Source organism: Lepus europaeus, chromosome 15 (genome assembly GCF_033115175.1).
Source record: "Lepus europaeus isolate LE1 chromosome 15, mLepTim1.pri, whole genome shotgun sequence".
Lineage (NCBI taxonomy): Eukaryota > Metazoa > Chordata > Mammalia > Lagomorpha > Leporidae > Lepus > Lepus europaeus.
Genome location: NC_084841.1, coordinates 65,137,316 through 65,160,810, shown reverse-complemented (window position 1 = coordinate 65,160,810; position 23,495 = coordinate 65,137,316). Strand labels below are relative to the sequence as shown.

General features: G+C 40.8%; 1 protein-coding gene and 1 non-coding gene across 2 annotated transcripts in view; one reads left to right on the top strand and one right to left on the bottom strand.

Annotated features, from left to right (window-relative positions):
* FBXL17 (F-box and leucine rich repeat protein 17) overlaps positions 1 to 23,495 on the bottom strand; it is a 553,738-nt gene that overhangs the window by 408,254 nt on the left and 121,989 nt on the right. The window lies entirely within an intron of this gene.
* On the top strand, positions 17,538 to 17,644 carry LOC133774771 (U6 spliceosomal RNA). The gene has a single exon (XR_009868148.1). It is a non-coding gene; the product is annotated as a U6 spliceosomal RNA (small nuclear RNA).

The following is a 23,495-nucleotide window of genomic DNA, read 5'->3' as shown; positions in this document are numbered from 1 at the left end:
AAATACTTCAGGGGCTGGTATCGTGGTGTAGCAGGTTGAGCCTGCACCTGCAACAACGCTGGCATCCCATGTGGGTGCCAGTTTGTGTCCTGGCTGCTCCACCTCCAGTCCAGCTCCCTGCTAATGGGCCTGGGAAAGCAGCAGAGATGGGCCCAAGTCCTCGGGGCCCTGCACCCACAGGAGAGACCCAGAAGAATGGTTCCTGGCTTTGTCCTGCCTCAGCCCCGGCCTCTGCAGCCATCTGGGGGGTGACCCAGCAGACGAAAGATCTCCCTCTTTCCCTCTTTCTAACTCTGACTTTTAAATACACAAATCAATCTTTAAAAAAAAAACTACTTCAACAAAGCAATATAGACACACTTGAAGAAAACAAAAATACAGAAATTCTCAGTAAAAAAATAGATGATTTAGAGAAAAAAAAAAAAACAGGGGTGGGCATTTGGTACAACAGTGAAGATGCTGGTTGTTAGGTTCACATTCTATACAGGAGTGCCTGGGTTGCAGTTCCTGGTTACTGCTGATTCCAGCTTCCTGCTAACACACACTCCGGGAGATCACAGCTCATCAAGCACTTGGGTCCTGCCACCCACGTGGGGGACCCAGGCTGGATTCCAGGCTCTTGACTTCAGTGCAATCTATGTTGCAGGCATGAGAGGAGTGGTTTAAAGATCTCTTCTACCCACCCCCCATCTGCTTGTCAACACTCTCTCTCAAATAAAATGAAAAGAAATGCAAAAATAAAATGAAAACAAAATACAAGTTTTAGACCTAAATATATAAATATGACCACAACAAAAAACTTCACTGGATGATCTAAACAGCAGGATGACAGCAACAGAAATTTAAAGAATCAGTGAATTTAATGATATAATAGAAAGAGGTCAATCTGAAAACACAGAAAATAGACTGTAAAAAAATTAACACAACCTCAGGCATCTATGTGGCTATAACAAAAGACTTAACATCCACGTCGTCAGAATTCCAGAAACGAGCAAGAATAAGGATTAAAGCATTATTCAAAGAACAACGGCAGAAATTTCCTCCAAATGTGGTTAAATAAATATAAACCTACTTATCTGAGTGAAATCCAAACAAGATAAATGCAAAAAAAAAAAAAAAAGTCAAGATAATCTTGATCTAACAATTAAAGACAAGAACAAACTTTTGACAGCAAGGTGTTTCTACAACTCAAATTAAAAACGACATTTTAAATGACAGCAGATTTCTCATCAGAAACCATGCAAGTCAGATGGAAGAGGGGCAATATTTTTCAAGTGCTGAAAGAATAGAAATGTCAAGCTAGAATTCTATATCCAGCAAAAATATCCTTTGGGAATGAATAGGAAATCAAGACATTCACAGATGAGAGATTACAGCAAGGCTGAGAAAAAGCCAAAGCAGATTCAGCACCCACCCATGTCTTTCCTTTCCTCAACCAGCAAATGAGCACACTGATCATCCCGTGGCCAGGGGCCTAACTCCTCCGACCCTGCACTATAGTGACCAGACATGCCTTACACCTGTTACCCCTGAACGAAAGGGGGATTTCAGCCTGTTCCCTTTTCTAAGGGGCATGAGATAAGCCAGGAATGCAACCTCTGCACATGATGTCCAACCACAGCAGTAACAAGTGATTCAAAGTGAAGTCTGAGTGCTACTTAGGATCTGACCAAACACAACTAAATACACTGCTCTGTTCCACAGTGAACAGTTAGCTTACAGAAACATATCTAATCAGCATTGCATACAGCGTCGCCCGTATTTTATGATAAATTAGGAGAACTCTACATTTAACAAATTCAAACACTGACGCCTGCTGCTCTGCCACTTTTGAAACGACACGAACTCGCAAAGGAATGCAACGGCACACTGCACCAAGAACACTATCTACTCGGTCTGACTGCAGCCCTTCCACTCACCCAGGATGGAATGAGGAGAAGCTGTGAGGAGCAGGGAGCGCTGAGAACAGAACACGTGTGACCTGCATTCTCCAGAACACACTAATCAGAGGCCACCTGCCCACAATTAGGCATTTCTTATAACTAATGAAATACAGAGTGAAAGAAGTCCTGCTGGGGGTTAGCACTTTAAGACAGACAAACTAATTCCTCCTTTCCCCAAAAGTAAACAAGGAATGAAACGATCGTAAAATTATTAGGGGGGCTGACAACTCCCCTCCTGCATCTAGAGAGCACATTTTTGGCATGCAAGAAAAAAGTGACCTTATTATTTTCAAGAACTGTTTCATATCCAGGAGCCCATATAAATCTCTTCAAAGGCTTTCACAAGGGTTAAAAGCCAGGAAATTTAGATGTTTCAGCACCATTAATGCTAACCTTGGCACTGCAACTGCTACCAATCAATTTTTTTTCCTTTTAGAAAGAATGCATAATTTTGATGAATGCTGTTGCAAATTACACGCTAAAAACATAATTTTTCATATGAATGGGGCCAATGTCTTTTAGCATGCTTGTCACCATCACAATACAGCAGCTGATCTTCAAATATAGTTATTAACAACTCCAGAAAATCATTTAGAAGACCAATTCCCCTTTTTAAGGTCAGTGATTACCACAGTTAATGACCATTGGCTTTAGCCATTACTGTCCTGACCTTTACATCATGTTTCCAAATAACACGACAATAAATATTAATAATGTATTCTGACCAGTGTTTCCCAGTGACCATCTATGCTCACTCAAAGCATAATTATTTCATGTTTTATAAAACTCAGTCACTTGCTGATTTTTGCTTATTTTCTGCTTGCAGCTGAAGGTGTTTTATGATTAAAATAGGAATAAGACTGAAGAGTGAGGAGATAGGAAAACTTGAGATTAGACTCTATCAGCATTAAAAAAAAAAACAGTAAAATATGTATCAGGTTAGGAAACATGAAAGATCCTGAAAGGTACAGATTGAAAAATAATAGCCATCTTAGCTTTACTTTCATCACCCAAAGGCAATCACTGTTAACTTTCTCATAATTACGCACAAAAACATTATTTAGTGCACATACTCAAATACGGCATATGCATTTGTTTATTTTTCCCTTTTATTTTATGTAACAGTTTTACACTTGACATATTTCTAAATTTCATATGGCAGTTTCATAATTGACATTCTTTGCAGCTTCCTTTTTCACTTACAGTATCTTGGAGTCTGTCATATTAGCATGCACAGATTCATCTCATTTAGTTAATAGTCACACAATATTCTAGTGCATGAAAACAGAAATTTATTTAATCAATCCTATACAGATACCTAAACAGTCTTCTATTTTTTTTTAAAGGTTTTATTTATTTATTTGAGAGGTAGAGTTACAGACAGTGAGAGGGAGAGACAGAAAGAAAGGTCTTCCGTCAGCTGGTTCACTCCCCAAATGGCTGCAACGGCTGGAGCTGTGCTGAGCCAAGGCCAGGAGCCAGGAGCTTCTTCTGCATCTCCCACGCAGGTGCAGGGGCCCAAGGACTTGGGCTATCTTCTACTGCTTTCCCAGGGCATAGCAGAGAGCTGGATTGGAAGAGGAGCAGCCAGGACTAGAACTGGCGTCCATCTGGGATGCCGGCACCGCAGGTGGAGTATTAACCTACTGCACCAGGGTGCCAGCCTAAACAGTCTTCTATTTTTATTGTTTATTTTGTTTTGTTATTATAAACAATACTTCAATAAACATCCTTATACATATATTTTCTTTTTCTTTTTAAGATTTATTTATTAGGCCAGTGTTGTGGCATAGTTGGTAAGGCTACCACTTGGGACATTGGCATCCCATATGGGCACCAGTTCGAGACCCAGATGCTTTACTTCTGATCCAGCTCCCTGCTAATGCACCTGGGAAAATAGCAGAGGATGGCTCAGGTCCTCGGTCACCTGCATGCACGTGGGAGACCCAGAGGAAGCTCCTGGCTCCTGGCTTCAGCCTGGCCCTTGCAGCCATCTGGGGAGTGAACCAGCGGATGGAAGATTTCTCAGTCTCTCCTGCTCTGGGTGACTCTGCTTTTCAAATAAATAAAAATTTTTTTAAGATTTTAAGAAGATCTCTCTTTCTCTGTCTCTTCCTCTCCCTCTGTAATTCTCCTTTCAAATAAAAAATAAACAAACCTTTTTTTAAAAAAAGATCCTAAAATATGCTTTTATCTTTCACTCAACATTATGTTAGCTGAGATGTAGACAGATTTATTGATAGACAGAGATGTGCTCCATCAATTTTAACCACTTTCAACTCTTGTAATATGCAATGACTTATGTATCAATTCTCTAAATGGTGTCTACTTCACTACAATGATGCAGCATCATGTACATGATTTCTCTGAACATGTGTACAACAGCCAGTATGATTTGTGTATGTTTATAAGTTTGTAACCAGGAGAGGAGTTGCTGAGTCTTAAAGAGAGCCTTGCACAAGTGTTTGAAAAGGTACAAAGAAAAGACAACTCTTCCAATATTCTGAGAACATAAACTGCCACAACCATGTTGAGAGAGCAATTTGAAATTATCATGTAAAGTTTCTTCATCTGTAACTATGAACTAGCTTATCCTTAGATTCTTTCCATTCCCATCATTTAGGACTGGGAGAGTTTCTTGTTAACAGGTATGACTTTAGGTTTAGTGTATTCAGAGCAAGTAAGCTACAATGAGAAACACACTGCTATATGACAGAAGCAGCATCGTAAGTATAACATCAAATCGGCAATCTGTTTCTTAAGGCAGAATATCATGTTGATAAAACAAAATCTGAAAAGCCTGAATGAATTCTGAAAGACTACTATTTTCAAATTGCTTCTAAAATATCTGGAACAAATGAAGTAATTAAAACTAGGTAAAAGTAAAGTAGTATATTTGGTTTGGGTGCCAGCAATGCCCATAAGCCTGGGAATTTAACACCATTTAGGAGTATATTTTACTACATATAGAAAATTTTATGAAGAACATAGTGGACTATGCCTGGCTTTGATAATAAGGTGGAAAGACACAGAGATGATCCCAGGTCCCTAAAGAGCTTTGTAGATACCAGGTCCTCTGACAACAAACACTGTTTTATCCACAAAGCTGGGGAGCAGGCACTGTCACTGTGCGTGAAGCTGTAGTTGGAAAATTCTCAAATTCTCATCTTGAATAGCCAATCTGCACCATCTCTCAGATGAATCCATGAGACTCCTACTCCTAGAAAAGGCCTAAGTGGAAGTGAAGACGCTCTGAGGCACCCAGACAAGTCTTCGGGCCTTCGGAAGGATTTGCTTAGATTCTCTATCAATGATATAAGAGATTCCAAAGCACCACAATGGTAAATCGGCTCAGCTAGTAAAAGCAGGTCACCCCATCAACAAAGCATTCTCAGAATCAACATTCAGAATTTTTACTGCAGGATCAAGGCAGCTGTTAAAGCCAGTGCAGAGAAGAAAAGCTTCCCCAACTTGTATCTGAAATTTCTCTTTAAAGACAGGTCATATGAATTACAGAAAGGGATGTACTTCCAGGAACAGGGGTGAAGCTTCTTTGTTCTTTTAAATCTTCATTTCTAATCCTCAGCAGGTTTTCTGTTTTGGTGATTCTGGGGGAATGGCCTTTGAAGACAGTCTCCCAGTGATTCAAACCTGCTCAATGTGTTACTTTAAATCTTTCCTCATACATTTATATTTGTTAAAGCATAAAATACTACTTCTCCACTCAAAATCCTTTCTATTACAGAAGGCCCACTTTATCATTGAGCAGTTGATTCAATGTCAGACAGCTGATCATATAACCCACATGGCTCTAGTCCTCTGTCTGGTCTTGTTCTTTCTTCAAGAGAAAATGAGTAAAGTAGCTGAGAACCCATCACCAGCCTGTACTCCTGGGTTCTAAGGTCCAGTATTATCCATTAAGGACAGTTAGAACTAGCCATAACTTCAGAATTGAATTAGCAAATATGGTGCATAAGTTAAAATCTGTAAAGGAATATCCACATAAAAGTAAAAATCATGTGAAGTAGCCTTCTCACACAGTATGGTTATCTTTATGCAAGTTCGTATTTTCAACTCATGGAAACACAGCATGAATCGGTTTTACAGAATCTACAATTTCAAATTTAAGGGATATCAAGCTGCATAATATGAAAGAAACTGATAACGAGATATTATATCTTGCAATAAATATAAACTGTGTTTCTGGGAAAGAAAGAAAAACAATTTGTTTAAAAAATCCAACATCCTCAAGAGAATTTCCCCCAGTAAGCTTGAACTTGCTAAATTACATCTCTGATGTTTTAAAGCAGACAACAGTGACTAATTTCAGAACTGTCCACTTGTCCATAGATTCAACACCCACCTAGAAAGAAGACTGCCCCCACAGTGTCCTTCTCCCCACTGTTTAAGTAACTGCTGTGACTCTGTTAAAATCGCTGTCAGAACATTCCATGAACATGATGTATTGATTCCCAAGGGAAGAAAAGAACACAAAGAAAACATGGAAATCATAAATGCTGCTAATTTCTCAAGCAGCTCTTTTAACTCTCTTAATATTGGAAAGTAACAGATTCCTACTCAGTTGCCTTCCAAGGAAGCCACATATGTTAATTTATAGAAGTAATATTTCATAGTTTAAGAGAAGCCATAATTTTACAAAAAATGTATTTTCTCCCACAAAGGCTAAATAATAATGGTACGACAAAACACAAAGGGCAGTCCTACTCTCTGCTGTCTCCAGCAGGGCTAGCAGAGGCACTGCACACGTCCTTCAGAAAATCTTCCAGTGCCAATGTTAAAATCAATCCTGACATCCCCCGCCTTAAATTAGGTATACATGTGGATGCTGCTCACTCACAATTTACCGCAGCATGACACTGTGCAACCTGCACATTAAATATGTTGTTTTACCTACGTATCTACGGTATTAGAAATAGCTGAGTGTGGCTCTAGTGAGTGTACAAAGAACTGGTGCAATCTGATGGGAAAGAGTATTACAGATTATCTCCATCAAAGAGCCTATTTAATCAATCCTGACGAAAAGTTTATATCCGTATATCTCAAGACATATTTCTGTTTTTTCTTTGACATACTGAAACATATGAACAATATTACGATAGCACATAATTGTGGCAGAGCAAAATTATTCCAAAAATAGATGTTACTGGGGACTGAAGCTTAGCATGTGGTGTACTTTAATATATCTACACACACTATAAAATGTTAACTGTTTCATCTGGCTGTTCTTATATCTTTTCTTTGTAGTATTTTATAAAATCATAAATCTGCAAACTGATATGATTTTTGATGTTTGTTCATGGACCATGCATTTTGAGATTCAAATGCATATTTGTAAAAAGGAAAGAACAGGTTCCTGCTAATTGTTTGTGTTTTTTAAAGCAACGTAGTAAGTGATTTTTAATTCATTAGCAACTGGTTCCCCTGGTTTGTGGGGATTTAACAGAACTTGTTGGTCTCTGATTTAGGCACCACCACAGGAGTCCTGGGAGCTTGTGTCCATGGAAAAGACTGAGCAGGCCCAGGATGTGACCCACTGCCACCTCCCTGAGCATTACAAAGGCAGGTGTCACTTCTAGCATGTGCGTCCATTGGTTTACACATTGATTTTATTGCCACACACTGTATTGCTTTAAACTGGCTGAAACTCAGATAATGAGGGGGGAGGGGCTTTAAAATCCAAAATAACGCAATTCTTCCGGGTTTTTATAAGGCACACGTCGTTTTTTTTTTTGTTTCTAAAGCCTCTTTGTAGCAAGTCAACCTCAGATAAGTCACTTAGGAAAACTGAGATTTAAATATGTTCCTACAAATGGATTCCAAACTTGTTTATCTGGCTGTTGGGGAGAGGTGGGAAGTAACTCCACAACACAGAACTGCTGTGGCGTTGAAGCGAGAATCTCTGCAGCAGTGCCTAGCAGGGCACAGGCCCCGATAAGCAGGCACACGTTTTAGCAGAAATCTAGAATAGCGGCTTCCACGGTGACTCTGAAAATAGCCTAGCGTTTTCCTCTCAGATAAGCCACTTAACCTTTCCAGGCCTCTTTCGCATCTGTAAAAGCGTATTTCTGGTTTCTCCCCCTTCCAGCTGGAACAATCTATGCCTCAGCACACCTTTCAGGGAGGACTGCTGAGGGGGCATCTGGTTCCGATCTCACACACACATCACACGTGACCCTTCAGTACCTTCACCTCTGCCCCGCTGTGGGCACTCGTTTGCTCTGACGCAAGTGAGAGGAAAATGAGAATTGAAAGTAGAACTGGGGAAGAGGTTCTGTCCCTGCCGACAGGGCTATAACTGGGCGAGCGCCTTCACAGGTGAAGCCCACCCAACAGCAGGCCGGGAGAAAGGCGTCATGGTCACCAACACCGAAGCAGATTAGAATCTAGAATGAAGTCAGCCCTCAGACCAGACGCAAGACTAAAATGATTAGAAATCCGAGCTGCACTATGAACCCGAGGCCGCAGGCGAGAAGGCTCAGGGTCTGCTCTCCCGGCAGGCACCGCCTTCCGTCTTCCAAGTGGATCATTTGCATATATCTCATCTCCTGACAGGATCACAACTTCCTTGCAAGTAAGGATTATGGTCTAATTTACATGTACATCCCCTGCTATGCCTGGCACATGGCAGACATTCAATTAATAGGAGGCAAATTAATTAAGTATGATGACTTCCAAAGAAAATCAATGCTTATCTTGACATTCAAACAAAACATCAGCTAAGTTAAAGTCAAAATATTTAGCGCTGGGCAAAAGTTTGTGTTTTTTTGTTTACTATTCACTTTCATTTAATTAAAATTATGTATGCACCTGGCTTGAATATCAAATAACTCCAGAAGGTCTGTTCTAAAAAAAGTAAATAAATAGCACACCAGGAGCCAGTGTTGTGGTACAGCAGGTGAAGCCGCCTCTTGAGATGCCTGCATCCCCTTTCAGGGTGCCACTTCGTTTCCCAGCTGCTCCACTTCGGATCCAGCTTCCTGCTAATGCAGATAATGATCCAAGTGCTTGAGCCCCTGCCATGCACATGGAGGATCCAGATGGAGTTCTAGGCTCCTGGTCTTTGCCTGGCCCAGTCCTGGGTGTTGGAGGCATTTGAGAATCAGTCTCATTCTCTCTCTCTCTCTCTCTCTCTCTCTCTCTCCACCCTCTACTCCTGCCTTTCAAGTAGATAAACACAAATAAATAACATAAAACAACAGCAAACTAGTCTTCCCTCACCACCCTCACCCCATTCATCCTTCCCTGGAGGGGTTTCCAGCTCTTTCATATGATTACCTTGGAATTTATAGTTGTCTCCAACCACCACACTTAAATTGCTGTTATTTCTTGATTTCAAGTTTTAGGCGTCTTACTTTTCAAATATGAAAACGAACAATGAGCTCCACTTAGATCAACATACACACAAACCTTTCCTATCTAATTGAAATATAACCGTGGTTAGATCCTTACTGAGTGTTTACATAACCATGACTAGATAAACAATACTCAGAGCTGAGCCAGGTAGTGAGCTATTATTATTACTTCTTTCCTGCACGTTTTGTTGATGTGAGGTTAACCAGTGTCTGGTTAACCAGATCTGTTGTCGTGTGTTTTCCTGGCTTGACTTCCTAAGCATGTAACAGAAATTCAACACCACGTTCTTCAAGAGGATACTGTGGAGGTTTTCCTGTTTATTGGGACTCTACGCCTTCGCGGCATTTTCAGAAGCAATAGAAATATTTAAATTGTTGTAAACAGTGTTTCAGTTACAACCTCTTGTTTTACCAAAAAGGAGTCTGTTGGGCCCTGGGAACAAACTGCCCGAGTTCTCGATGGCTTATAGACATTTTAGAAGTTACACAACCTACACTGATCAGACATCACTTGAAAGTGTTAAACAGTTTTAATGTGACACAATCAGAACAGCACACGGTATGGAAACAGATCTCACAGAAACGGCACCGCAACTGGACAGTTGTTAAACTGTTTGACAGTCTTCTCAGATTATTGGGAATAGCACAGGTTGACTTCTGATTTCTCTACTCTACCTGAATAATCTTCTGTAAGCACACACCCATCAAGATGGGGTACAGAATTTTCTGAAGGTTAACAAGGCCCGTAATGACAAAGGGAGGAGCCTGCAGGGCTAGTACTCGGAATAACAAGCTAGCCATCTGGGCTTCAAGGCTTAGGAAGGGCAGCAAATGAAGATGACAATCATAATCTCCACTACCTGAATATGAACCATTTAGCAACTGTGATGTAACTGTGTCCACTTCACAGAAGAGAAACTGAGGCACAGTAACTAACAGCTTGTCCAAGGTCACAGATACTTAGAGATACCAGATTCGAAAGCAAGAATAACGGTGCTTGGGGCTGGCACTATGGTATAGAGGACAAGGCTGCCGTATGCAGTGTTGGCATCCCATGTGGGTGCTGGTTCGAGTCTCGGCTGCTCCACTTCCGTTCCAGCTCTCTGATATGGCCTGGGAAAGCAGTAGAAAATGGCCCAAGTCCTTGGGCCCCTGCACCCGCGTGGGAGACCTGGAGGAAGCTCCTGGCTTTGGATCGGTGCAGCTCTGGATGTTGCAGCCAATTGGGGAGTGAACCAGCGGATGGAAGACCTCTCTCTCTCTCTCTCTCTCTCTGCCTCTCCTCTCTCTCTTTCTCTCTCTCTGTGTTACTCTTTCAAATAAATAAATAAATCTTCTAAAGAAAGAGTAACAGTGCTTAAGTATGTGCACGTATGGACTCAATCATGACTGGATAATACCTTCCACAGAGAATTAAAGGAGCTACATACATGATCCTAAATTATCCACACACATATTGTATTATAATTTTTTTTGAAAGAAATATTTATGCATTGAGAATTTGGGGGCAATCCTGTGAGGTGTTTTGTCAAAGGGAGCCGAAGAAACTGCTTGCATCAACCTGCATCCATGAGACCAGTCAGACCTGGATCTCGAAGGCCCAGCACATTAAGGCAGGCATGTCAGCAGCTGTGAGAAGAGTGCTTACAATGCAGGGATATGATACAAGTTACAGACTGAACTGTTTTCCCCAAAATTCATACATTGAAGCCCCCATGCCTGATGCGATTGTACCTGTCAATAGGGCTCCTAAGAGGTAATTAAGATTAATGATGGTTATAAAGGAGGGGCCCTAATCCAATAGGAACATAACATTATAAAGCTCTCTCTGCCATTCAAGAAGGCAGCCACTGGAAAGCCAGGAAGAGAGCCCTCTAGGTCAACTGAATCCTGCCAGTTATCTTGAACTTTCTGTTCTCCGGAACTGAGAGAAAACAACTGTGGTCTCAGCCACCCAGTCTGCGGCACTGTGCTATGACAGTCTGGGCGGACAAATCGGAGCAGGAACTCAGAAGGAACTTCACAGCATTAGTTCTCTTTTCTTCTCCTTTCTACCCTTTCATACGGGTCCAAAGAAGCACTTAGTTATCGAAAAGAAAAATACTGTGAGATTCCTAGGAGAGGAAGAAATTCAAATACAAAAGACACAGAAACTCTGCGGAGCGTTCATTAAGATTAGGTCCACGAAGAACCAGAGCTGGAGCCAGCATGCCTGAGCCACAGGGAGACTCGGCCCTGGGATGGTCGACGGCGCTGGCTGTCAGGCAGCCCTTCTACTTCCTCAAGTATCAGAAAACATCCAGAGAGCATTTAACTTCCCTTTCCCTAACACATTACAGCACCCTATAACCTAGCACTAGAAAACCAGTCAACAGAGTAGTTGGCCCAGTATACATTCCTGCAGTGGTAACACACCGAGAATTTAGAACAAATTCCAACTACCCAAATTAGATCTTAGTAACCAATTTAAAAAAAAAAAAAAACAAAACCTAAACATAAGCATGTGAAACACTATATCTAGAACTTACGTATTTCTAAACGGTCTACAGATCATAATGAAAGCAATTGCACTATTTCCATTTAAATAATAAGTTTTGGTGAATTTAAAGTAGCAGGCTTCCCCCGACCCCAACAATAAGTCTTTGGCTGCTATCAGCTATTTTCACTGCATAATTTGAATCGGAGAAAAGAAGCCCAAACAACACTGATATTTTCAAGCTCTGAGAATCAGGAATTAGAGACTTGATCTAAGAGGAAGTCAGGTACAAGGCTAGTGTGTTGGTTAAAAGGAAAAAAAAAAAAAAAAAGCAGCACAATCCTTCAAAACTGCCTGTCAATACGGAATATGAGAGTTTCATAGAAATCTCTGACTTGAGCTTTTCCTTAAAAAACTATGGGGGCTCGCACTGTGGTGTAGCAGGTGAAAGCCACTGTTTGCAGTGCCACCATCCCATAAGAGCACTAGTTCAAGTCCTGGCTGCTCCACTTCCCATCTAGTTCCCTGTTAAGGTACCTGGGAAATCAGTGGAGGATGGCCCAAGTACTTGGCCCCTGCACCCACATAGGAAACCTAGATGTAGCTCCTGGCTCCTGGCTTAGGCCTGGCCCAGCCCCAGCTGTTGCAGCCATTTGAGGAGTGAATCAGCAGATGGAAGACCTCTCTCTCTAACTGCCTTTCAAAGTAAATAAAATTTATCTTTTATTATAACAACTAGAAGTAAGAATTGTTTTCAAGGGGCAGGAACTGTGGTCCAGTGGGTAAACCCAGCTCCCGCAGTTCCTACATCCTATAGAAGCACCATTTTGTGTCCCAACTGCTCCACTCCCGATCCAGCTCCCTGCTAATGTGCCTGAGAAAGCAGCGGAGGATGGCCCAAGTACTTGGACCCTGTCACATAAGCGGAGACCCAGATGGAGTTGCTGACTCCTGGCTTTGGCATGGCCCAGCCCTAGCTGTTGCGGCCATCTGGGGAGTGAACCAGCAGATGGAAGATCTCTCTCTCTCTCTCTCTCTCTCTATATATATATATATATATATGAATTGATCTGGAAACAAACTATGAACACCCATCTACTAAAGAAAGACAAAGATTTAAACACATAATGCTGGTTTCCTGTTCTGGCAGGAGAGAGGAAAGGATGGGAGATAAGACGTGAAGAGGGCAAAGCTACATCAGGCAACACCATCTTTAAAAGCAGAGAACAGGCCGGCGCCGTGGCCGCAGTGGCCATTGGAGGGTGAACCAACGGCAAAAAGGAAGACCTTTCTCTCTGTCTCTCTCTCTCTCACACTATCCACTCTGCCTGTCAAAAAAAAAAAAAAAAAGCAGAGAACAGAGTGGGGTCCTCCCATTTCTCCCAGATTAACCATTCCAATCAAGCCAACAAAATGAGAAAGTACTGTGGCTGCTGCTGCTGTCCTGGAGCTCTCCAAAGGAAAAATCGTGCCCATGGAAATTCAAGCCAGAGAAGGAAACAGCCACTAGGTGGCACCAAACCATAGCCAGGATTACCACAGATTCTGCTCAGCCCAATCCCCAGGTTTATCTGGTGAGCTGCCTAGATCTGCTCTAGTCTTTTCATCAAAATCAATACCACAATCTTGCACTTTACATAACTGACATCTTTTTACTCCTTTTATTGTCTTGTGTGGAGGGAATTTATGCACCTGCTGAAGCAGAATTATTCTAACAGAGGTACCAACAATGTAAAGTAAGTATCAATCACACAGGGAATTGGGCATTCAGTCTAGTGGTTAAGACTCCCACATCAGAATGCCTGGACTGAATTCCTAGCTCTGGCTCCTGGCCAATACAGAACCTTGGAGATAGCAGTAATGGCTCAAGTAATTGGGTTCCTGCCACTCATCTGGGAGACCTGCATTGTGTTCCTGGCTTCTGGCTCTGGGCTAGGCACAGTCCCAGCTTTTGCAGGCATTTGGGGCATGAACCCATACATGGGAGCCTTTTCTCTCTTTCACTTTCTGCTTTTTAAAAAATGACATGCCTATGGCAATAAGGAAAGATAATAAGTAATGTAGATATGAATATGAAATATTAAACAGAAATTATTTTAAAATATTGGTATAAGATATAATAGATGTAATACAACTAAAGTCCAAATTACTGACAGAAAACCAGACCAGGACTCTTGCCCAAAGGTAATGGAAAAAGAAATGTAACCGAGAGTTTCTGATTTAAGCAAGAGGGATAAACAGGAACCCTGGCAGAGAAACTGAAACAGTTTCTTTTTTATTCAAAAGCTTGTTTTTTTATTCAAAGTTTTATTTATTTACTTAAAAGGAAGAGTGATGGGGTTGGGAGTACAGTAAGAGAGAGGCACAGGGAGAGAGACAGAGATCTCCCACACACTGGTTCATGCCTCAAATGCCCACGACAGCCACGGTTAGGCCAAGCTGAAGCAGGAGCTTCCATGAGGGTAGCAGGAACCCAAGATCCTCAGCCGCCATCCACTGGACTCCAGGCACAGCAGCAGGAAGCTGGAGAGGAAACCTGGACCAGCACTCTGATATGGTAAGCGGGCATCCCGAGCAGTGGGGTAACCCACTGAGCCAGGACGCCCACCTCACTGAGCTTGCTTTTCTGAGAATATTCCCTGAAAGCTTATCTTGGAACATGGAACTCAAGGGAAGCCAGACCAGTCCCACCGAGGAAGCTGCAGGAAACCAGCGTGAGTCAGATTTTTGAGCATCCTCTCTTCTCTACAACCTGGATGTATTCCCACGTCCTAGGCACTCCACTGTAAAAGCCCTGGCAAGCTATCCCGCGGGAGACAGTGTCTTCACAGCACTGCAGCTTGCCACTTGTCGTGAGTACACAGAGCTTCCCTCGGAGCATCTCCCACTTGAGGCCGAGTCCTGGCAACCGCTACCAGATCCAACAACATGAAAGAGCAGTCCGCGGACAGGGGCAGATGTGTGAACACCCAGAGCACAGGAGTCGCAGGGAAAAATGGTGGAGAGGAACGCAACGGGAGAGACACAAAGAAAATCTCTGCAGTAACAACTACAATACATAGTCCTGAATTAGAGAAAGACAGAGGGAAAGGGCTAACAGGACAATAAGGAAAAAGTTACACCATGAAATATATTTTTTTTGACAGGCAGAGTTAGACAGTGAGAGAGAGAGAAAGTTCTTCCTTCCATTGGTTCACCCCCCAAATGGCCGCCACGGCCGGCGCACCGCGCTGATCTGAAGCCAGGAGCCAGGTGCTCCTGGTCTCCCATGCAGGTGCAGGGCCCAAGCACTTGGGCCATCCTCCACTGCACTCCCGGGCCATAGCAGAGAGCTGGCCTGGAAGAGGAGCAACCGGGACAGAATCCGGCACCCTAACCGGGACTAGAACCCGGTGTGCCGGCACCGCAGGCGGAGGATTAGACAAGTGAGCCACAGCGCTGGCCACCATGAAATATTAATGTTAATTTTTAAAACAAACAAAGAAAAAGGTAAAGTTCCTAAAGCAGCCAGAGAAAAAGGAGATAAACTTTGAAACAAGAGTATGGTCGTCTAATGTAGCAACATTTTAAAATATCAAAGGAAAACAATTTTTTAAGATTTATTTTTATTTATTGAAAGGCAGAGTTAGAATGAGAGAGGGAGAGACAAAGAGAGAGAAAGAGGAAGAGAGACAGAGAGAAAGAGAGAGATCATTCATCTGCTGGTTCACTCCCCAAATGGTCACAACAGCCAGGGCTGGGTCAGATGGAAGCCAGGAGCCAGGAGATTCTTCCAGATATCCCACGTGGGTGCAGGGGCCCAAGTACTTGAGCCATCCTCTGCTGCCCTCCCAGGCACATCAGTAGGGAGCTGAATTGGAAGCAGAACATCTGGGGCAGGAACCAGTATCTGTATGGGATGCCAGTATCGCAGGTGGAGGCCTTACCCATTATGCCACAGTGCCTGCCCAGGAAAACAACTTTGACTCTAGAATTTATTATCAAGCCAAAGTGCCACGTAAAGGTGAGGGCCGAATACTAATTCCTCAAGCACGCAGAACCACAAAAAGTATCCCACAGAAACACAGACTACCATCAGTCTTGGAGAAATAATTCAAATTGTAAAAAGAAACAATCAGGAAGTTGATGCAAATATACAAGATATAAAGATTATCAAATACTTTACCTGTATTATCTTACAACCAAACCATAAGCTTAAAAAAGAGGAGGAAAGGCCGGCGCCGTGGCTTAACAGGCTAATCCTCCGCCTTGCAGCGCCGGCACACCAGGTTCTAGTCCCGGTCGGGGCCGCGGATTCTGTCCCGGTTGCCCCTCTTCCAGGCCAGCTCTCTGCTATGGCCCGGGAAGGCAGTGGAGGATGGGTCAAGTGCTTGGGCCCTGCACCCGCATGGGAGACCAGGAGAAGCACCTGGCTCCTGGCTTCGGATCAGCGAGATGCGCTGGCTGCAGCGGCCATTGGAGGGTGAACCAACGGCAAAAAGGAAGACCTTTCTCTCTGTCTCTCTCTCTCTCACTATCCACTCCGCCTGTCAAAAAAAAAAAAAAAAAAAGAGGAGGAAAAAAAATATACCCACAACAGCCAAGAACTATGAACAACATTTAACACGAACTGCAAGAAGGGAATAATAAAGAACGTCAAACAACAAAATTCCAAACAATAAAGCATTAGGGGAGACTAACAAAGGTTTTTTCTGAAGACTAAAAATCTTAACAAATATTTACAAACCTTCCCAAAGATTCATTAAAGGTCAGGGTGAGGCGAGGAGATGTGACAAAACAGCAAAAACACTTGGAATAAAAGGGAGTTATCAAATGTTAAAGGGGTTTTTTAATTGTTATAAATCTAGGCTAATAATCAGAAAATCCAGATTAAAGAGGAAAATCTCAAGGAGAACAGAATATACCAAAACAGTCAAAAGAATAGCTGTAGGCCTGAATACACTAAAAACTATGAAACCATTTGGGATGGCAGTCAAAGCAGCCCCCTCCAAAACGCCAAGGTTTACAAGTGGGTTGTAATGAACTCTACGGATATTAATGGATTCCTACTACAATTTGTAACAGCAAACTGAGAGAGAGTGAAACTGTGCAGTGCATTTTAGGAGGCTAATGTCCTGACAATGTAAGGAAAGAAAATACGGGTCCATTTCACTTATCAATTAGATTGGGGGAAAACCACCACCAAATAAAATATTAGCTAACTGAATCCAACATTGTACGGAAATAGAATTGCCATGAGGCATTCCGGAAGGCGAAAGTTGTTCAACATCATATTATTAGCTTAATTAATATAGGAAAAACATGTGATAAAGTTCATTACCTATTCATTACATGGAAGCCTTAAAGTATAAATGGAAAGGAACTTTCTTAAGTTGGTAAAAGCCTTACAAGGATTGTGAACTTCACTGTAGCACCTGCTAAGTGGAATTCTGTAACAAAATAAATTCAAAATAGTTTTCAGTTTTTGTTACTAGTTTAACTCTCACTACTATTTCAAAATTCATGGATCATATATAATCAATTAATCAGGAATCTTACCAAAGTTCAACCCCCTATCTTATTTTAGGCCCCCAACCTACCTTGAGATTGCAAAAATTTCCTAGAGCAAAATCCTACATGAATATTACACTAATAGAGAATTAGCATGCCCTTTAAGATCAGAAGCAAGAGAAAGGAGACTACTAAGACCACTTGCTTATAGTTCTAGAGACCTTGGCCAAAATTAAATGAAAAAATATAAAATCTGTGCTCGCTTCGGCAGCACATATACTAAAATTGGAACGATACAGAGAAGATTAGCATGGCCCCTGCGCAAGGATGACACGCAAATTCGTGAAGCGTTCCATATTTTTTCTGTATATAAAGATAATTGGAAATGAAAAAAAAAAAAAAAACCAACCTGGTGTTAAATTGGAAATGGCATAGAAAATTAATTAATTTTAAAAAATATTATGTAGGATCTCTGTTTTTAATGTGCTGTACACTATTATTTAATGCTATAACTAGTACTCCAACGGTAGTTTTTTCACTTTGTGTTGCTATATGGGGCAAACTGTTGAAATCTTTACCTAATATATACTAAACTGATCTTCTGTATATAAAGAGAATTGAAAATTAATCTTGATGTGAATGGAAGGGGAGAGGGAGCGGGAAAGGGGAGGGTTGCGGGCGGGAGGGAAGTTATGGGAGGGGGGAAGCCATGGTAACCCATAAGCTGTACTTTGGAAATTTATATTCATTAAATAAAAGTTTAATAAATGAAAAAAAAATTTAAAAAAGATTTAAAAAAAATTAAACACAATTCCTTTCTTTCTACCTATATTACATGGTATAGTTTGGAAAAGCATAATAATATTCAATTAAAACAAAGCTTTATGAAATTTATAAAAAATATATATATATAAAATCTGTAAGACTGCAAAGAGGAGCAGGTGCTGTGTCACAGCAGGTTAAGCCACCACCTGGGATATGTGTTCCATACCAGAGCCCCTGGGGTTGACCAGAACCTCCACTTCTGATCTAGCTTCCTGCTCAGGCATTTGGCAGGCGGCAGATGTGACCCCACTAGGGAGTTCCTGGCTCCTGGTCTTGCCTGACGCGGACCTAGCCTGGCTGTTGTAGGCATATGAGGAGTGAATCAGTGGACAGAAGGTCTCTTTCTCTCTCTGCCTCTCCCGCTCTCTCTGCCCTTCAAATAAACAACGTTTTTAAACATGTTTAAAAAGAGAAAATGGAAATAATGGGTAAGTGAAAAAAAGAAAATTTTACAAAAAGACAGGAAAGAAAAGAGGGAAATTATTATTTTTAGGCAATACAAATGTCTACCCAGGGAAAAATGAAAATTTTTAAAATTCAGTGACATTATCAGATAAATTAAGGTTGTTATCTTAGAGATCATAAACACTAATGGAGTGGAAAATAAATTGTGTTTCACATTCAATCTCTATCTGAAATACTTCCATTTACTTTTCCTTATTTCTATTACTTTTTCACTTTCATTAATCTCTGTAGTATTTCCTTCAATTATTATAGAGGCAACAAATCATAATAGTGGTTACCAATAGAAATAAAAGATATTTCCATACCACAGTACAGGTGTGACTACCTTGAATTAGCATTGACAGTCATTACTATTTCAAAATTATGGTAGAGATTAGCCAATATTGTTATCTAAAATATTAAAAAAGAATATATGGATGTATTTTAATAATATCCTGAGAAAGTTTCCACAGAATTCTCCAGATTATCAAGTTCCCAGAAAAATTAACTCTTCAAAAAGCATGATTAGGGAGAAAAAGAAAATTATTTGAATAACATAGCCAATATCACAGGCACATGTCAATGCTTACTGTGAATTCTTTATTGGTTTTAAAATGTCTGTACTTTAGACGCCTCTTTTTCAAGTAATTCATTTGGTCTCAATTGAGCTTGAAAGATAACAGGTACCCCTTGTTTGGCCTCTACAATTTCAGAGCACCCAACACATTAACATGGTCAGGTGCTCTGTGCCATCCGACCAAAGTATAAATCAGTGAACACTGGAAGCAAAGTGTTTAAACTAGTCAAGAGGGAGTGGGACAACGCAGTCAACTATACACGTCATTACACAAATCAGGATAACAGGCTGGTCCCTGTCTCTATATGAGTTCTTGATTTCAGTATTTACAAATACACAGAAATTACAAAGTGTAAAATGAAAGGGAATTTTAAAAAGTTAAAATTTTCTGGCGCGAATGAGCTTCATTTGTTGAGCAAGGTTCAAGGCTGAGTGCAGAGATGGGATCATTTCTCTAGGCCTGGCAAGCTGAAACAATCCACTACGGTAACTTCAGTAGACTAAATCTTGGTACGAAAGTACCAATTATAATAAAGAAGGAAAGTACAACTATAACTCAGGAAGAGTTATTTCAGTTAAAGTTACTTGGTATATTTTCCCAAATCTGTGTTAGAATTAGTTCTCCTGTCTTCAATGCCACCAGTTTAAATAAAATGAATCTACTTTCATAGTTTTCTGTCAGTAAAATACAAAAAAAATTATAGAAAATTACGTAATAATTGAGAAATATATTTCAACTTCTATTGGTACTGTCAGCACCCTATTTCTTTTTCCCATGATCCAAGTATGTCCTCTTCAAATATTAAGACTATTTTATGAATTAATGTTGTGAATGACACAAAACTCTATTTGAAGAATCATATCATTTAGAAGCTTTATAATAATCCAAGATTTGTCTACATTACAAATGTTTTTCTTGTTTTTATTGCTGCACACTGATTATTTCGCTGTCCTTCTGGTTGTATCGATGATGATATATATGACTAAGCTAAGGCAGCTGTTATTTTTTTGGAGTATTGATTTATTAGTCATTCTACCTAATTGGGGGGAAAACAAAACTATTTTCATTCCTCTTCAGAAAAATAAGTAAAATTTGACATTTAAAGATATTAAAACAATTCTTCAATCTAGACAATTGGCCCAAAGAAACATACCCATTTTCAACTGATAGAAATTAAAAGCCATCTCTATCTTTCTCAATTTATTACAACTTTTTTTTTGTAAAGATTTATTTTATTTATTTGAAAGAGTTACAGAGAGAGGTAGAGAGAGAGAGAGAGGTCTTCCATCCACTGGTTCACTCCCCAGATGGCCGCAACGGCCAGAGCTGTGCAGATCTGAAGCCAGAAGCCAGGAGCCTCTTCCGGGTCTCCATGTGGGTGCAGGGGCCCAAGCACTTGGGCCATCTTCTACTGCTTTCCCAGACCATAGCAGTGAGCTGGATCAGAAGAGGAGCAGCCGGGACTAGAACTGGCGCCCATATGGGATGCCGGCGCTTCAGGCCAGGGTGTTAACCCGCTGCGCCACAGTGCCAGCCCCCAAAACAACTTTATAATGATTTCATGAATAAAATCAACATGTACTGAAAGATCTTACCTGTGACAGCCAGTGTTCAGCTGTATTTTGTCAATATCCACATCATTTAGAGAAACTGTGGTGTACATACGTGATGGAATACTACTCAGCCATAAGAATGAAATCCTGTCTTTTACAACAAAACGGATGCAACTGGAGACCATGCACTCATGTTGGAGACCTGGAAGAAGCTCCTGGCTCCTGGCTTCAGATCGGCACAGCTCTGGCCATTGTGGCCATTTGGGGAGTGTACCAGTAGATGGAAGACCTCTTTCTCTCTCTGCCTCTGCCTAACTCTGCCTTTCAAATAAATAAGTAAATAGATTTAAAAAAAAAAAAAGCCCTGTATATATATGGAATACAAATAAAAATGTTATTGCAAAAATTAAAGGAAAGGGGCCAGTGCTGTGGTGTAGCAGGTAAAGCCACCCCTGCCTGTAGTGCTGGCATCCCATATAGGCACCGGTTTGAGTCCCGGCTGCTCCACTTCCCTTGTACCCACATGGGAGACCTGGAGGAAGTTTCTGGCTCCTGGCTTCAGATCCGTGCAGCTCTGGCCATCACAGCCATTTGGGGAGTGAACCAGCAGATGGAAGACATCTCTCTCTCTAACTCTGCCTTTCAAATAAATAAATAAATCTTAAATTAAAAAAATTAAAGAAAAAAAGGAAAGAAAGGCAGGTTTGAGGGAGGGAGGTTATGAGGTAAGTATGGTATCTTCTTAGAATTATATCTATGAAGTCTGCTTTTTATGTATTAATACCTCAAACCTTTACCATTGTATGTGTGTGTGTGTTGGGACAATCCAAAATGCTATTAGCTATCTTAAAATAGCTAATTAACTGTTGTCAACCACAGTTACCCTATTGTGCTACAGGACATGAGAACCCAGTTTTCCTATATGGTTGCAGCCCTATGCCTGTTAACCATCCTCCCCCTCACCTCACCCTCTGGTAACATCGATTCTTCTCTTTCTCCATGAGAGTAACTTCCTTAGTTCTACACGTAACGGAAAATGCGCAGCGCTGGTCTTTCAGTGCCTGATGTATGTCACTTAACACAATGTCCTCCAGGCTCATGAATGACAAGATTTCATTCTTTTTTTTCTGACTGAATACTTAATTGTGTACATATACCACTCATTCTCATGCATCCATTCATCCATCCAGGGAAACCTAGGTTGACGGCACATTTTGGCTATTTCGAATCGTGCTGTAATACAAGGGTGCTTCAAAAAAGTTTGTGGAAAATGCATACTATGAAAAAGCTGTGCATGGATTTCAAAATGTTTTACAGGTAAATACACTTATCTTTTAAATTCCATGTTCCATGATCTTTTTCAAGTGTTCTCAGAAACACAGGAGTCCAAGTATCTCTTGAACATACTGATTTCCTTTTCTTTGGCTATATAACCACTAACAGATTGCTAGATCATATGATCATTCTATTTCTAATCTTTGGAGGAACCACCATAGTGTTTTTTCATAATGGATGTACTAATTTACACTAGTGATGCAATATTTCAAAGACAGGCTTTGGAAAATATTTATAAAACAAACCAAATTTTAACTACCGGACTGGAATTTTTTTTTAAAAAAATCTATTATATTAAATAACACATAGTCACAAAATATTCAACTTCTAGTTTATATATAAATTAAAAAATTTAAGTGGCTTAAAATTACAAATAATGTTCACTGTTGATGTTCAAGGTATACATTGTAAGACACAAGGTATTGGGGCTGGAGTTGTGGCATAGCAGGTTAAGTTGCTGCTTGCAGCACCGGCATCCCATCTGGGGGATGGTTAGAGTCCCACTGCTCCACTTTGGATCCAGCTCCCTGCTAATGCACCTGGGAAAGTAGCAGAGGATGGCTCAGGTCCTTGGGACTCACATGGGAGACCGGAAGAAGCTCCTGCTCGTGGCTTCAGCCTGGCTTAGTTCCAGCTGTTTGGGGCCATTTGGGTAGTAAATCAGTGGATGGAAGACCTCTCTCTCTCTCTGTAACTCTTTCAAATAAAATAAAATAAGTCTATTAAAAAAAAGATACAAGGTGTTACTTAATCCCACCCTTCCTAGAGATAAATAAGTTAACCTTTGTAAATTTATCATCTTTATGTATTAGTGTCTCATTTCTTTGAAAGGGAGTAAACTGCTTCCTTCACCCACAGTTTATTGAAGAAATATCGGTGCTTACTCTGAAGCAGGTAGAGTGCTAAAATGACCAAGACAAATTACTTATCACAGCACTTATGTTCTAGACCAAAGACAGACACAGACAATACACAGGTGGAAAGACAGCTGTATCAACAAATAACATACATGCAAGATAAAGTGGGTTAAGGGGATAAAAGTGGCTGGGGTTACTGTATTAGCCATGGGTAGACTAGGGAAGACTTCTTGGGAAATTGAGATCTGTCTACAGAAAATTACCAAAAAAAAAAAAAAAAAAAAAAAACAATGATTATGTCGATGTTGCTTCAGATATGTTTTTGAAATTATTAAAAATGACCTTTTGTTTATCCATAAAAGAAGGATAGTGTAAACAACTAAATGGTAAAGATAATTTCCAAATAATTTGGTCCTTAGTTTGATAACAACTAATGAAGAACAGCTGGCTAATTTAAATCATGTGTCCCAGACATGGCCCATCCTGTACTAGAGACAGTAATGAAAGAAAGGAGAAAAACTGAGGTTTACCAGTAGACAGCAGCGGTGGGAGTGGGGTAGGGGAAGGCGTGAGGAGGAGAATGAAGAGAAATAAAAGGTCTCGATGATCCATAAACTGAAT